Source organism: Aedes albopictus, chromosome 1 (genome assembly GCF_035046485.1).
Source record: "Aedes albopictus strain Foshan chromosome 1, AalbF5, whole genome shotgun sequence".
NCBI classification, from domain to species: domain Eukaryota; kingdom Metazoa; phylum Arthropoda; class Insecta; order Diptera; family Culicidae; genus Aedes; species Aedes albopictus.
The window spans coordinates 254877743-254887235 of NC_085136.1; the positions used below are offsets into that span (position 1 = coordinate 254877743).

The window sequence follows — 9493 nt, forward strand, 5'->3', positions numbered from 1 at the left end:
GTGATTGTGTGGGTGTAATATCCCGCAACGGGATGTGTGCTGGTAGACGGGGTGGAAAAAGCTGGAAAACGCTTTGGGAAAAACGGGAAAACAACAACAAACGCCACCCACTTGTGTGTTGGTATATGTATCATTCGTCATCGTCGCCCTGGTAGTTCGTCAATATCGTTCAGTGGTCACCAATTTTGGGCAAGAAGGTACCATATATCTGGAGCTCGATTTAAATAGGTCGTATGTGCTTTTGTCGATATAAAATTCGATCAGGTTATTTTAGTTATTGTATCAATATGGAAGATATTTTTGAGACTTTTAATGATGGAACGGAAAGCTTATTTTCTGAGGATTCTGCTGTATGTATCAACTTTGTTCAATTTCAACGGTTTTCGCTACAATAAGTAAATCCAACTGATCTAATTTTTAATCGACAAAAGCACATACGACCTATTCAAATCGAGCTCCAGATATATCAGGCCAAACATTTCAATAGGTCCTATCTGCATTTGAGAGGCTCTCTTTGTTCACTTTCTCTTTCAATTATTGCAATGTAATGGTATAGCACATTTAGTTCACCACTGGACTATCGCACTAGTTTTTACGAGTGCGAAAACGGTAATAAGAGCATCGCCACGGGAGTCCTCATCGCTATCCCTATTACACCACTCCTTGTCGGGTGCTATTTTAAGATAGCACCCCACCTTCCCACCAGTGGTTTCTATTTTGGGTTTAGGGACTTGAAAAACATATTGATTTTCCACCGTGCGTTGCTAAAAGTGGTCCTTACTTTTATCGGACGTAGTACTAACTGAAACAAATAAAATATGCCCTTATGGCTTTTGATTAATCTTGCATAAAGTCACAAAGGCATGAAGGGTCACAGACAAACACACGCAACACTTCTAACATTTCGTCACAGACAAGCATATGTCTCCAGTCTCCCTCTAGTCATTTCTTATCGTTTTATTTTTTAAAGAATATTCAAATCAAATATTCTGTAGTATGCTTGGTAGTATGCAAATTGTTCGCAGACGGCGCTCACATAATTTTTGCTCCTGTTTGACGTTCGCTCACTACCGGCACCTACTGAGCGTTTTGTGAAATAGCGTGTTTGCCATTGGTGATTATGTTTACATGACGATGATTTTAATAGCAATTTCTTTCAAGTGATACGTTTGCTATTCAAAATCATAGTCGTGGAAACATATTCACCCAATCTTAAAGGACTGAGCTTGGCCAATAGAGTGGCCAATCATAAACTAGGTGACAACTGTGAGCGAATGTAAATCTTGAACATAAACGCTGCGAGCGCCACAGATGGGCAGTTGGTCAACTATTAAATTTTTCAATAAACCGTTGAATCGGTGTACGTGGGAATTATTAGTGTTGTGTCTGTTTGTTTGTGATAGGGTGCTGGAAAACATCTAGTCACGTAAGACAAAGTGCATCAATATTCACCTCATGCTTTATTGATCCACTGCTGTTCATTTTCCACACCACTGCTCAGCTTACTTCACCACAAAATATAAATAAAGAAAATGACGTCACACAAACCATCGGAATAGCAACTCAGTGCAAGATTTGAGTGGGTCCCCAAATGTGGAAACCCATCACTAATCCCATGTCGCGTCCTTATTTTCCATTCCCGTTTAGATACCACCGGTGTGAACATGGGTCCCTATTCAGGGCCCGGAAATAGGGATAGGGACCCAGATAGGGACGCCCGTGGCGATGCTCTAAAAGTGCGCGATAGCATCCAATCAACTCGGTGTCTTCAGAGCACTTGTTCACCATAGATTGAAGAAATAGTGCGCCGAAGACATCAACTTGATTTGATGCAAGCGCGCACTTTTATTTACGTTTTCGCACTTATGAAGTCGCAGTTCGCAGTCCAGTGGTGAACTAAATGCGGTATACACTTTTCAACTATTTTTGCAGTACAAATCAAAAGACGATTGTTTTGACCATCGTTCAATGCTAGGAGACAATCATAATACAAATAAACAGCTGATATATTAACGAAAGAGAGGGAAACCAAAGAGAGCCTCTCTTCTGCAGATAGGACCTTTAGACATGTTTGGCCTGATTTCTTCTAAACTTGTCTCAACCATTTTTGCAGTTCAACGCTCTTCAATACTAAACATTCTAGATTGAGTTTAAATAAGGGCGAAAATGATTTATTCTTTGAGAATTTTATTTACCTCGGATAAAATTATAAACCTCAGTTTTGGAGAATGCCTTGCGAATCCCTGGTTCAATGCCGCCGCAACACACACTTGCATCTTCTGTTGCATCTTCAATGAGCATTTCTCATCGCCAGAAAGATGACAGAAGCATTTCCCAGCTGTGCGATGCGAACCGACCCATTTCTGTGTGGGTGTTGGTCGGTGCTGGACTGGCTGGCGGCGGTGACGACGGCAGCACAATCCTCAGCCAGCCACACATTTTACCAATTTTAAACGCCACATTTGTTGTGGCCAATCAGTTGTCCAGGCCGGATCGGTTCGTGATAAATTCCGCAAACATGGTGGTCGCGCTTGGCTCCGCTCGCGCTAGTGATATCAGTTTGCCACTCTGAACAGATGTTAATCGATTGGTGATTTGACACGGTAGATCCTGCTGGATTAACAAATGTGACGAAATTATGGTTGTGCGTATCGGAACCGGTTTGCGTCGTGGTCGAAACAGGCCTTAAAGAAGGGTTTTTGCTCAGCTAAATCAGAAAAGTGTGTGAAGTTTAGATGCATCTGTGGCAGTTCTCAAAATCATTAAATTTTCATCGCATTGATTAAACTGATTCAAAGGTGTTTCCCGGTGCCTTATGATTCTTTATCCACACAAAGAGTGTCCTAGAGTGGAAAATGCCATTGAAAAGTAGTTTAAAAATCGATCGCATCCCAAGGACACCAAGTGCAGTGCGATTCCGAACGGCGACAACGGGGGTGGTTGGAAGCGGATTTTCCGGAGCGAAGAAAATTGTTCCGGGTGTTGGTTTATTGCATGACCGAAGAAGAAGGGCTAACACGTGCACCAGTAAGCCAGCTCACCACTATCATCGCCGGCGGCACCAGCTGGTGCAGCAATAGCAGCGCTTATTGCGGTAAGTGATTTAAATTCATTAGAGGGAAATGGCGATCAAATGCACCATTCGTACAAAATAATGTTTTTGGCTTAATTTGATAAAAAGTTTATGAGCTTTACTACTACACTACCGTTCTAGGTAATATAGTTGTTAGTTTTGGACGATTCTGACTACTTTACTTCGAGCAATTTAATTTGGTGTTTACATTCAGAAAACATAAACAATAAAATATGTTAATACAGCTGCCATCTTAAATTGTGGGTCGCCATCTTGGATTTTCGACCGTCATCTTTGTTTTCCTGGTCACCTTTTTGCACTCTAGACGTACATATCAAATACAGTCAGGTTTTTACGCGGTTTCTATTTACGCGGCGACGTTATTGAAAACTACATATAATTTTTTGTCGCCTTTTTTTTGGTCGAAGGTTGATCGAGAAAGGGCCGTATGAATAAAAAGTAGTAATCCACAGTTTACTACAATTTTGTAGTAAATACTACAATTATTGGTATGAATAAAAGTAAACAAAGCATTTACTACACTACAAGTTTCGAACTTACTACTTTTGTGGAACATGTTCCACAATCGGTATGAATAAAAGTAGTATTTACTACAAGAAATTTGTAGTCTGCTCCTGAGGTTGCTACAAAGTCTGTGATGCGTGTGTATGAAATCACAACTTGTGTTTGCAGTTCTCTTTTGACGATTGCGCTTATTTTTTTTTCAACAAAAAGATTAATCTTCGAGAATGTTTAATTAGATGCAAGTTTCGACGAACATTACCTTCCGGAAACCGAATAAAGTACCATCAAGTTCCAGCAAAATACGATGTTTTGCCGTCGTGGTCCCATGGGGAGGGTTTTTGAGCAATTTATCCCACATGGAGCACCGCGATGATGTGGCAATTGAATTTTCATGATTTTTTTACAGACAATAGCGGCTTTTGCTGCGGCTTTTTATTAATGTTCTGGTGAGTTGAAGCTACTGAGGAAGTCTGTAAGAGCATCGCCACGGGCGTCCCTATCTGGGTCCCTATCCCTATTTCCGGGCCCTGAATAGGAACCCATGTTCACACCGGTGGTATCTAAATGGGAATGAAAAATAAGGACGCGACATGGGATTAGCGATGGGTTTCCACATTTGGGGACCCACTCAAATCTTGCGCTGAGTTGCTATTCCGATGGCTTGTGTGACGTCACTTTCTTTATTTACATTTTGCGGTGAAGTGAGATGAGCAGTGGTGTTGAAAATGAACAGCAGTGGATCAATAAAGCAAGAGGTGAATATTGATGCATTTTGTCTTACGTGATTAGATGTTTTCCAGAACCCTATCACAAACAAACAGATGCAACACTAATAATTCCCACGTACACCGGTTCAATGGTTCATTTAAAAATTTAATAGGTGGCCAACTGCCCATCTGTGGCGCTCGCAGCGTTTTTGTTCAAGTTTTACATTCGCTCAATATTGTCACCTAGTTTATGATTGGCCACTCTATTAGCCAAACTCAGTCCTTTTAGATTGGGAGAATATGTTTCCGCGACTATGATTTTGAATAGCAAACGTATCACTTGAAAGAAATTGCTATTAAAATCATCGTCATGTAAACATAATCCCCAATGCCAAACACGCTACTTCACAAAACGCTCAGTAGGTGCCGGTAGTGAGCGAACGTGAAACAGGAGCAAAAGTTATGTGAGCGCCGTCTGCGAGCAATTTGCAAACTACAGAATATTTGGTTTAAATTTTCTTTAAAAAATAAAACGATAACACAGCGCAACATTTTTTTGTCCCAAGAGCAATCCTATGTGTCTCTGACAGATTTTGGGCCGCTGAATCCGAATCCGGGCTCAGATTTGCTCCAACACGTCACAATTTTGAGCTATACCTCAATTTATAGGGCAAAATATGCGATTTTGGGCTTTTTTGACTGCAAGCCATTAAACATGGAAATATTTTTTTTAAGCAATCAAAAGGTTAATCTGTCAATTAACATCTAAATTAACGACTCATGCAAAATATTTCGTTCTACTTAATCAAATTTGATAGATTTAAGCATTTTATGTTAGTATGAAAACTTGCATGCAACTTTTGAAGGGTGACTTGTATGGGAAATATCGTACCTAACATAAATCGCTTAAAACTATCAAATTCGATTTGGTAAAACGAATTTTTTTGCATGAGTCGTTAATTTAGATGTTAATTGACCAATTAACCTTTTGATTGCTTAAAAAAATATTTCCATGTTTAATGGCTTGCAGTCAAAAAAGCCCAAAATCGCATATTTTGCCCTATAAATTGAGGTATAGCTCAAAATTGTGACGTGCTGAAGCAAATCTGAGCCCGGATTCGGATTCAGCGGCCCAAAATCTGTCAGAGACACATAAGTTTGCTCTTGAGACAGACCAAAAGTTATTTTTTGTTACGCTGTGTAAGAGATGACTAGAGGGAGACCGGAGACGTCTGCTTGTCTGTGACGAAATGTTAGAAGTGTTACGTGTGCTTGTCTGTGACCCTTTATGCCTTTGTGATTTTATGCAGGATTCATGAAAAGTTTGGGCATTTTTAATTTGTTTCAGTTTGTACTACATCCGATACAAAATGAGGACCACTTTTAGCAACGCACGGTGGAAAATCAATATGTTTTTGAAGTCCCTAAACCCAAAATAGAAACCACTGGTGGGAAGGTGGGGTGCTATCCTAAAATAGCACCCGAAAAGGAGTGGTATAATAGGGATAGCGATGAGGACTCCCGTGGCGATGCTCTAAGCGTGGTCTGTGGCGCAGCGGCGACCGTGAGTGCATGCCGATACACATGGCGCAATTGAGACAGATTTTTATCCAGCTAAGATGCCCTCACGATCACCGCGGTATCATGTAAAACGAACGTGGAGTACTTCTTCAGTATTGTTAACTTAAATGAGAAAACTATTGCATTAATCACTATTTTGCGACCATAGTTTGTTCTGGATTGCCAACTGGTGGAGAAAAGCAACCAAGAATTAACTACCAAAACAAAAACAAATAAAGTAGTAAATACTACTTCGAAATTTTCGAAAGTAGTATCTACTACATTGTTCGAAAAATGGTTTTATTCATACCAAAGCTACTACTTTGGAGTGGATCATATTTCAAAGTAGTAACTACAAAGCACGAGTAGTTACTACTTTTTATTCATACGGGCCATTGTGTGACTTTTTACGTGGTTTTTGAGATTTCGAACTGAGTTCACGAATTAAAGCGATACGTATCTCCGGCGAAAAAAAAAACTTGACTGTATCCCCAACTTGTATGGTTTAACAACAATCAATACGAAACTAGCAATTCGCCCGTGACCCCAGTTTCGTCAGATTTCAATGACCCCAATCCCCCAGTACGTACTTTTTGAATGCGCACAAGGAGGCGACGCTTTTGACACTTCTAATTGTCAATCGTGTTTTTTTTTTCATGTTATCATCGGTGGCGTGGTTGCTGGAGGTGGATGAAGTGGCCATAGCGGACGGACTTTTACATATACTGCTGGATGGTGCCGGGTATCACGGACGCAGATCTGAGTGATCTCACGGAGCATAAGCGGTGGTTCATAGAGAGGTCATTATGGTATCAGCTTTGCAGTGACGCAGCCGGAAAGAACAAAATGGTTACGAGGTTGTTGATCTCTCACAGGCCACACGATACTGAGTGCTTTACGACGCTTCAGGTCAGAACCCAATGGATATTCCAATGTTTCGGTCGGCAGGAAGATAAGGATTGCGTGACAACTTTTGATGGAACAGAAATCAACGCGATTTATGAATATCTAGAAGCCCGAAATAAACACCGTGTACACATATTTTGTGGACTACACTGGGGATTTACCCAGCCATTTTTCCCCGCGTCAGTTATTCCAGGGATTCTCTCGAGCTTGGAGCTTTCCAGGAGATTCCCAATGTGGAGCTTTTTCTCCAAAGGAGAAATTCTGACCCGAAACAAGTTCAGCGAGCATGTTGGTTTATTCAGTTAACCTCACGGATATACTAGAGGATTATCCTCAGAAGGGTTCACTTTGCCATTGATAGGCACACGGTCCCTAAGGACGTCTAACACAGCAGATTTCCATAGGAGAGCCAGGTACAACGCAGGAACGTCGGCTTTGCTGATACGAAGGGATTTTTTTCCGATGGAAAATCGATTCAACTGCAAACCCAGTGGATTGCACACCGGGACCCTATCCGGTCTACCTACGTGCCAAGGTGCGTAGCCACCATGCTGCAGATCAAATCAACTGTAGCTTCCGGAATGGGCTCGAAAAACCTCGATTCTCCCAGAATCCTTTTTGATTTTTTGGGTTTCCTGAAGGCGAATTTCGGCGCACTTTTTCTTCGAAGAAACGATTTTTTTTTGCTGGTGAGTAAGGGAAGAAAATTTCTTCTCTTCCAAGAAATTGTGCGCCGGAATTCGACCACTGGACGTTTTCGGACGAGGGAGAAGTAGTGTCTAAGTCAAAGGTGTGGGTGGACCCTTGTTGGAAAATACTTTGTTTATTTATTTCATTTTAATAATTTACACTGGACCAGTCTGTGCTGTTGCACAAGTGAGATGTGCATCTTCAGCTTCGATAGAATTGACCGGGACTCGGGAACGATAAGGCAAGAATGACGTTGAAGGGAGTGCGCTTTTATTGATAAATGACCAATAATGTGGCCCTAGGTCTTTCGATGACGCAAGTGGAGGTCACTTCATGTAGGATCCTGATGAAAGGCAATTCCTTGATCGCTCTGAGAGCTACAGCCAGATGCTTTTCCGTGGACGCCGAAGCAGATGATTTTCGTGTCATTTTTTCCAGACATGAAATAAATAAACAAGAATGCTTTGACCATGGTAACGGGATTGCCGAATTTACTTGTTTGCTATGATGAATGGGCAAGAACATGAAGCGAATTCACAAGTGAAGGCGCCGCTTCGAGCGAAAACAGGAACGGGCGAATTTACTGGGGGAGCGAATGGCGTCATGAATTGAACGGAATTTGTTCCTTACTTTTACATCTTGGAATTAAATCTATGGTTTAAGATCCTAAAACTTCATGAAATCAACGCCATCTTGAATTGTAGGCCGCCATATTGAATGGGACAGTAGTTTTAGATTCCGCGAATTCCTTGCAATGCTCAATATACAACTGCATAAAATAGCCGCCATTTTGAATTGTGGGCCACCATATTGAATTTTAGGCCACCATAATAGATTACACAGCGTAACAAAAATTAACTTTTTGTTTGTCTCAAGAGCAAACTTATGTGTCTCCGAAGGATTTTGGGCCGCTGAATCGGAATCCGGGCTCAGAATTGCTCTAACACGTCACAATTTTGAGCTATACCTCAATTTATAGGGCAAAATATGCGATTTTGGGCTTTTTTGACTGCAAGCCATTAAGCTAGGAAATATTTTTTTTAAGCAATCAAAAGGTTAATTGGTCAATTAACATCTAAATTAACGACTTATGCAAAATATTTCATTTTACCAAATCGAATTTGATAGTTTTAAGCGATTTATGTTAGGTACGAAATTTCCCATACAAGTTACCCTCCAAAAGTTGCATGCAAGTTTTCATACTAACATAAAATGCTTAAATCTTTCAAATTTAATTAGGTAAAACGAAATATTTTGCATGAGTCGTTAATTTAGATGTTAATTGACCAATTAACCTTTTGATTGCTTAAAAAAAATATTTCCAAGCTTAATGGCTTGCAGTCAAAAAAGCCCAAAATCGCATAATTTGCCCTATAAATTGAGGTATAGCTCAAAATTGTGACGTGTTGGAGCAAATCTGAGCCCGGATTCGGATTCAGCGGCCCAAAATCCTTCGGAGACACATAAGTTTGCTCTTGAGACAAAAAAATGTTGCGCTGTGTTATTTGGTCTAAAGTTCCATAAAATAGTAGCCATATTGAGTTTCCTATGTAATATTTTTGAACTGCGAACCAAGCTCTGAACATCCTTTCCATACCAAACATACCACTTTTGTATGATTTTAGAGCTTGTCATTATGTCATTAAACAGACGCCGTCTCGAGTTTTGGCCGCCATGTTGGATTTTAAGCCGTCATGTAACATTTTGATTACTCTAGACATCTTTCCCATTCCGCATATACCAATTTTGCATGATGTTTAGCCTAAAACTCCATAAAAGAGCTGCCATGTATTGTGGACCGCCATCTTAGATTCTCTGGTCACCATTTTTGGACTCTAGATATCTCATACCAAATATATCCAATTTATGGACAAGGTATTTGGGGTACATAGCTCAAATTTTCTAGAGCACCGTTTTTTTTAGAATCGGTGAACGGGTATGGCTGTAAATGCATCACGCTGATTATTCAGTGGCTGTCATCAGCGTGATGCATTTTTATCCAAATCCGTTCAACGGTTCTAAAAAACGGTGC

At 40.6% G+C, this 9493-nt stretch overlaps 1 protein-coding gene across 1 annotated transcript in view; it reads left to right on the top strand.

The window, feature by feature from the left end:
- The first annotated feature begins 2348 nt into the window (after positions 1-2348).
- LOC109417800 (sialin) overlaps positions 2349-9493 on the top strand; it is a 119741-nt gene continuing 112596 nt past the window's right edge. The window contains exon 1 of the mRNA XM_029860270.2: positions 2349-3094. The gene's annotated coding sequence lies outside the window, so the exon portion shown is untranslated. The remainder of the gene's footprint in view (positions 3095-9493) is intronic.